General features: G+C 37.8%; 1 pseudogene; it reads left to right on the top strand.

Moving 5' to 3' along the window:
* LOC105506798 overlaps window positions 1–7,308 on the top strand; it is a 17,668-nt pseudogene extending 10,360 nt beyond the window's left edge.
* The last annotated feature ends 774 nt before the right edge of the window (window positions 7,309–8,082 follow it).

Here is an 8,082-nt window from a genome sequence, read left to right as displayed (position 1 = left end):
GTTGTTGTGTGTCTCAGTTCCCCTGGTTAGGAAAAGGGATTCCCTTCCCCCTTGCACTTCCCAGGTGAGGTGATGCCTCACCCTGCTTCAGCTCTCCCTGGTTGGTCTGCAGCAGCTGACCAGCACCGATTGTCTGGCACTCTCTAGTGGGATGAACCCGGTACCTCAGTTGAAAATGCAGAAATCACCTGTCTTCTGTGTCACTCGTGCTGGAAGCTGGAGACTGGAGCTGTTCCTATTCGGCCATCTTGCTCCGCCCCACTATTAGTTCACTTCTGTAGCATATAATGTGTTTTTTAGAAGCACCGTAGTTTATCCTAGAAGTACATGTTTTAGTATGTTATGGAACACATTGAAAACCAGGTCACGGCCAGGTGCGGTGGCTCAAGCCTGTAATCCCAGCACTTTGGGAGGCCGAAACGGGTGGATCACGAGGTCAGGAGATCGAGACCATCCTGGCTAACACGGTGAAACCCCATCTCTACTAAAAATACAAAAAACTAGCCGGGCGAGGTGGCGGGCGCCTGTACTCCCAGCTACTCAGGAGGCTGAGGCAGGAGAATGGCGTAAACCCAGGAGGCGGAGCTTGCAGTGAGCTGATATCTGGCCACTGCACTCCAGCCAGGGTGACAGAGTGAGACTCCGTCTCAAAAAAAAAAAAAAAAAAGAAAACCGGGTCACGTATTTAGCTATTAATCTGCCTCCTGTAAACCTTTAAGATTTATTATATAAAACACTATATAAATAGACTTTAAAGGAAGAAATTAAAATAGGCTTTTTAAAATGTAAAAGATGTCTCACACCTTTAATCCCAGCACTTTGAGAGGCCGAGGTGAATGGATCACAAAGTCAGGAATTCAAGACCAGCCTGGCCAACGTGACAAAACCCCATCTCTACTAAAAACACAAAAATTAACTGGGCATGGTGGTGGCCACCTGTAATCCCAGCTACTTGGGAGGCTGAGGCAAGAGAATGGCTTGAATCCGGGAGACGGAGGTTGCAGTGAGCGAAGATGATGCCACTGCTCTCTAGCCTAGGTGACAGAGTGAGACTCCATCTCAAACAAATAAATGAAAATAAATAAATGTAAAAGAAACACCAAGATGTGTGGATCATTAAGTGTTAAAAGTCTAAAATAACTGTTTTATATGTCCTTGAATAAATCCGTCTACAGTTTCTATGTATTGTGTCCAAATTTGTTTTTAGAAGCTTATTGAGTAACATGGGACCACAAACACAACTGGATTTCTAATTACATAGGCAGTGTTTCTGTCTCTGCATTAGGTTGCATCTAAAAGTTAATTGAGGATGAAGCTTTCTTAATTAATCACATATTGATAGGTTAATAATCTAAATGCACAAGTAGACTGATTATCTTAACTTACTGCATGTATATCTCATAGAGCTAAAATTGTTAGCCTGTAATGTTGATTTTTCTATATTTTAAAAGATATAAATTTAGAACAATGAGGGCAAGGCATCAAAACCTTGTCTTAAATTGATTGTGTTTGCAAAAGCTTTGCCTTAGGTGTTTTCATAAACCTGAGTTTGCACAATTTTTATTTGGAAAAACAACCTAGGAAACTATTGAAAAGCAGTGCTTTTTAAGTAACAACAATAATTGACACTAGCTCCTTATTACTAATCTTACGAAATCCAAATACCCCTATCTACTAACCATATTATTTCAATAGGCCATCTCATTCTCTGGTTTCATCTCTTTATATTTTCAATTAGTCTTCCTTTTCTAACCAAATCCTTAAGTTTTTCTTACTCAAACGTCTATTTTTATATTTTGAACTTTAAATTTCATTCTTATTTACATGTTTTCCATGAACAAAGTAAAACAAAAACAAAACATATTAAAATTTATTAAAGATTAGCCCTCCTTTTGTGCGTTGGAACCATACTTAACTTAGCTCCTGCAGTTACCCTTCCTTGCACTTGTGTCAGGGCTCAGAACACAATTCCCCAATATATGATACCTTGGCATACTAAGTATTTTAAGCTGAAATTGAGAAGACAATGGAAGCAAGACGGTAGAAGAAAATCGACGTATAAGTGGACTCACAGTTCAAACTGATGTTGTTAAAGGGTCAATTGTACACAGCTTCTGGGAAGTAGGATGTTGAAGTCTTTGGCCATTATTCTACATATCAAATACTTAAAACAATAAACCAGTTACCGACAGAAAAATACATAAAGCAATAACTTCAAAGACACTGAACGTAAGGCAATGGATAACAGTGATCTCTGAGATACAAAGAAACAAAGGAGGAAATAATGATTTTCCCAGTATTGACAGTTTTGAGGCCACAGAACAAGCAGGGAAATCCCAGGCATAAGCATGAGTTGAAGAGTTAAGAGTCCTGGGAAATCAAGGTTGCTAGCATTGACAGGACAAAATACCAGAGAAGAGAGAAGTACATAGACAACTCCAGAGATCCTTAGACGTCTCCTTAGAGAATTCAGCTGAGTGACAGTGCACTACCCAAGCCTTGGGAAAGAGCCATCAGAAAGGATTAGGAGTAACAGTGCCTGGCTTTCACATAGGGTCAAGAGGCGCACCCTTTTTCTGGAGACTGACAGGAAGACGAACATTTGGGTAAAATACATGTAAGTTTCTTGGCTCAGTAGGGAAGAATAATTAACACTAGGCTGAGTACTGCTCAATCACATCTAACAAATCTTAAAAACATAACGCAAACTCATCAAACATTTTCCAATTAACTGCAACCCCAAACAAAGCTCAAGAACATTTATAGAAATACAAACATCTACCACCTACAGTTGATGTTCACATTATCTGATATTCAATAAAAAATGACCCAGACATACAGAATAGCAGGAAGATATAAACCATAAAGAGGAAGAAAACAATTAAAAATGATTCAGTGAGACAAGATGAGATAAAAATACAGTGAAGATTTAGCAATCTTCCTTGTATTATAATGGAAACTAATAAATGTATTATAATGGAAACTATCTCAAAGGAAACAGAATTATTACAGTTAAATAGGAAGAGTAAGTCATAAGATGACTAGAGTTAATAGTTACATAGTTGCAAATTGCTGGAAAGAGGATATTGAATGTTCCCAATAAAAAGAAATATTTGAAATGATGGGTGGATATTCTAATTACCTTGACCTGATCACTATACCTTATATGTAATGGAAACATCACTATGTACCCCCATGAATATGCATAATTATTTGTCAAGTAAAGACAAAACAATTGACTAAGTTAACAGATCAGCATAAAAATATATATGTAACTGGAGTTCTCAAAGTGAGGGTATGTGTGCAGAAAATATATTTAAACAAGTAGTAACTATTGCCTTTCTGAATTTGGTACACATAATAAATCCATAAATAGAACCTCAGCAAAGTCCAAACACAAGAAACATGAAGAAAATGATACTGAAACATATAATATTCAAATTCCCTAAAAGCAATAAAGATAATCTTAAAAGCAAATGTAAAATTGACACATTATATACAAAAGAACAAATGTAAAAATATGAGTTTTTTTTTTTTTTGGCGGGGGAGTCCGGAATAATGCAAGTGAGAAGAGTTGAACAACATCGTAGCATACTAAAATTTTAAAAAATTTAAAAACTTAACAACCTAGAATTTTGTGTCCAGTGAAAATATCTCACAAAGTGAAGGCAAAGTAAATACTTTCTCAGAAATATGAAAGCTGAAATAGTTCCTCACTGGCAGAGTTCCACCCTGAGACCCATTAAAGAAAATCCTTCAAGAAAAAGGAAAATAATGAAACTGAAATACATATCTATACAAAAGAATGATACCACAGAAAATGACAATTATGTAAGTAAATGCTTGTGTTAGTTTTCTAGGACTGCTGTAACAAAGCACTTCAAACTGGGTGTCTTAAACCACAGAAAGTTATTGTTTCACAGTTCTAGGGGCTAAAAGTTCAAAACTGAGGTGTTGACAGGGCCGTATTTTCTGTGAAACATTTAGGGAAGAAGTATGCCTTGCTTCTTTGTAGCTTTTGGTGTTTGCTGGCAATTCTCATCTTCCTCAGCTTGCAGATGAATTACTACAATTGAGGTAGGAAGCGGGATACAACTCTAGAGGTGGGGCTTGGACACTGGAGCAAATAGAGGACTAGTTAAAACAGGGGTGAGGTGGAAGCAACTTTTCATAAAACATGCCCAGCAGTGTGCCATGTCAGCTTACCATTGCCATGGCAAGACCTGGGAGTTATCACCCTTTTCTGTGCAATGATCCAACAACTCCAAAGTTACTACCCTTTTTTTTTTTTTAAAGAAATTTCTGCATAAACTTCCCCTTAATCTGCATGTGATTAAAGGTAGGTATAAATATGACTGCAGAACTGCTCTGAGCTGCTACTCTCTGCCAAGGGGGTAGTCCTCCTCTGCAGAAGCAGTCACGGAGCTGTAACACTACCAGAGCTGGAACATGGCCACTTCAGTAAAGCTGTTTTCTTCCACCACTGGTTCATCCTTGAATTCTTTCCTGGGGAAGCAAAGAACCCTCTTGGGCTAAGCCCCTGTGGCTAAGCTCCAATGTGGGGCTCACATTTGATTGGAGATCCACCCTACTTTAGGATGGTAACTTCTTAACATGGTATCTGTGGTGATCCTATTTATCTTGCAGTTAAGACTTCAACATATCATTTGGGGGAATACAGTTGAACCCATAACAAGACATACAGATGTTTTTCTTAGTATTCAAATTTCTTTAAAAGTTAATTGACTTTGAAATAATGCAACTTGAATTTATTCTACTTAATAACTCCAGGCATTCTGTTAAATAGGTATAATTGTTTCTTTCTTTGCGGAGTCTCACTCTGTTGCCCTGACTGGAGTGCAGTGGCCGGATCTCAGCTCACTGCAAGCTCCGCCTCCTGGGTTTCGGCCATTCTCCTGCCTCAGCCTCCTGAGTAGCTGGGACTACAGGCGCCCGCCACCTCGCCCGGCTAGTTTTTGTATTTTTAGTAGAGACGCGGTTTCACCGTGATAGCCAGGATGGTCTCGATCTCCTGACCTCATGATCCACCCGTCTCGGCCTCCCAAAGTGCTGGGATTACAGGCTTGAGCCACCGCACCCGGCCCTTAGGTATAATTGTTTCTATGTTGAAGTTATTTAAGTTTGAAAAGTATATATTCATGGATGCTATTTTTTTTTATTTGATTTAGTTTTAGTTGAGCTCTGGAAAAAATGTAGCTGGTACCTACCTGACTGATGTGAACCCTTGCATATTGTAAATAGAGTAAGGTCACAGTATTTTAAAAATTCGTTAAAAATAAGTTGGTCACTCAAAAATATGTAGCTAAACAGAATGAAGTATTAAAAAAAACTAAATCGAGACCCTCAGGAGTATAACAGATTCCATGGACAAGAAAACGCTTCTGGCTCAATGATTTGCTTCAGTTTGTGACAGAGAACTTATGTAATATACACACAAGTAGTGAATGAGGAATCTCACAGACTTCCAGGTAAAAGAAATGTGAAGTCAGACCTTAAAATAGCAAATGGATTATTTTTTTCTCCCAATAGTCTCTGTCCCTACAGATTTCATCTCATAGTGACTACATCTCATTAATTAGAACAGGAGACAGGAGAGTAAAGAAGGTTTCTTTTTTTTATTTTGTCGTTTGAAAATTGTAAAACGTTGAAATCATAATGCCCCTGTATATACTGCCTGCTAGGCTTTATTGCCTGATTGCCTTCTGCTACATGCATTAGCACTACTACCCTTGAAAAACACACACACACACACACACACACACACATAACTATACATCATGGAACTTTTGGTTTAACCACCCAGCCGTGATTTCCAGGGTCATAAACCATTTAAGTCAAAAGCAATCACCATTACCCTAGACACCACCCTCATAAAAGCAGAGAACTCCCTGGCCTGCGTCAGAATGTGCCTCTTCCATGCTCCATGGACTCTTGGAAAAATATTTTTATTACGTAATTCCCAGCACCTGGAAATGCTGTATTTTTGTGGAGAACTAGAGGGAGTTTTAACTTGTCATAATCTCACAGGGGAGATCTCAACATCTCAAAAGAGAGCTCCCACTTTCTTTATCACAGAACCATTTCAGTCAAAATGCCTTAAGAGATTGTATAGAAGAAAAATGGCCTAGAAGGGTTGATTTCACAAAAAATAATAGAATAATAAGACAAAGCAAGGATAAAGTAAATTCAGAATGGAAATAGCCATTGATAACACTTATAAAATTATTTTTGAAACAACATTAGCCGTTTGGAATACTAGTCACAACTTAAGCCTTGAGAACAATTAAAATCCATCTACATCAGCTTGTGATTTCAGTGTGCAGCAAACAGTAATGAAGTGGAGCAAAGGAAAATGCAAATTTCATCAAAGGCAATTTGAAGATTCTCAACATTTTACAGACCACCTTAATAGACATAGCTATCCAAATGTGTATTTTTGTTTGCATTTTAATTGCAATGAGTCATTTAAGCTGCCATTCCAGCTTGCCCAGCATACAAAAAGTCACAGGCTATTTCAAGCTCCTTAGTTTTCCAGAATTCCATGAGCTTTTGGAAGATCTTCTTGTGCTATATGAACAAGAAGCTCAGCAGTCTTTAAGTAAAACACCAGAATCATCTGCACAATCCAGTGAAACAATTCTTTGGGATGTTCACACAGACTCAAATCCTAATAATCAGGAAAAAGATTGATCTAGTAATGAGAAACAAACTATTAGTCTGCCAGTTTCTACTAGCAATTCAAAGGAAGATTCTACAGAACCAAAGGTATGTGTAGAAAGTGTGGAAAAGAAAACAATTTATTTCAGAATGGAAATGAACATTCTGGTGACGGTTTCCAATAGAAGCTTGATAGACCAAAAGATGCCTGACATAGAGCCACATTCTGAAAATAATCATAGTAGTAGTGATTTAGTCAATGGACACAGTGCGGTAGAGCAAACACCTTTAGTTTGATCAGATCCTGCTTTGAAAATTGATGCAAACAGAATCAGGACAGAAAATGGTTCCATTTTACCCAGTGTTGTACCACAAGAACACAGTACCTTACCAGTATCTCAGGCACCTTCCAAACCAAATCTGACAAGTGAACATACTTCATATGGCTTGATTTGAACAAAACCAGTTACCTTGATGAACAGTATCTTAGTAGGCCCAAATGCCGAAAATTTCTTACTGATAGATGCCTGTTCTAATCAAGATAACGTGTGTAAAATATTAGTGAAAGGATGTGGCAAATGCCTGACCACCTACTGTAATGCAGAAGCACTTGAGGCTCATCTTGACTGATAAAAAATGTTTCACAAAGATCTGTCAATCAAGCAGTAGTGTGAAAAAAGCACTACAAAAATGCATCATCAGTTTGCTATTTCCCTGATGGCCTTAATTTTAGAGTGGTCTGGGATTACTAAAGATAAAGAAAAAACACGTTTTCTAGAATGAACTCAGAGGAGGTGGAGTGGCTTAGACTCTAAAAGGGTTGTTATAAAACTCCCAAAGTACAAGTTTTCCAGAAAACCACATTTTAAAAAGTTTATGATGATTAATAGCAGCAGCATGTTCGGTTTTGCTTATATGAGAAACATGTTTAGGCAACTAGGCGGAAAACCAGCTATGGCTATACAGAAAGGGAAAAGTTAACCCATTATTAGAAAGTGTGTGTGGGGAGGGGGGCTCGTTTACAATAATTATCAATTTAAAGTATTTTATTCTACAAATGGGGTTTGTTTTTTTTTGTCAGGCATAATCAGATTATGTCTCCTCCCTTCTAGTCAAACATGGTTTAAGGAACCACTGGTGTTTAGTTTGTGATAGGATTTAGTAACTTATACATTAACTTACCACAATGCTATCAATTAAATATTGTAACTGATTTCTAGGTGATTAATTAGGTCAAAGTTCAGTGAATGGCCCGCCAGCATTGAACATCAAAAAGCAAAACAAAACAAAACACCACAGTGCTTTGCTAATTAGCTCTTCATAGAACCTCTCACTAACCACTTTTGTAATACAAATTAGTTACATTTAAAGGGCAGCAGTGTCAATAAAACAGGAAAAAAATCA

The sequence above is a fragment of the Colobus angolensis genome, unplaced genomic scaffold, assembly GCF_000951035.1.
Source record: "Colobus angolensis palliatus isolate OR3802 unplaced genomic scaffold, Cang.pa_1.0 Scaffold14, whole genome shotgun sequence".
Lineage (NCBI taxonomy): Eukaryota > Metazoa > Chordata > Mammalia > Primates > Cercopithecidae > Colobus > Colobus angolensis.
The sequence above is the reverse complement of the archived record's forward strand: the minus strand, read 5'-3'. Positions and strand labels throughout refer to the sequence as shown.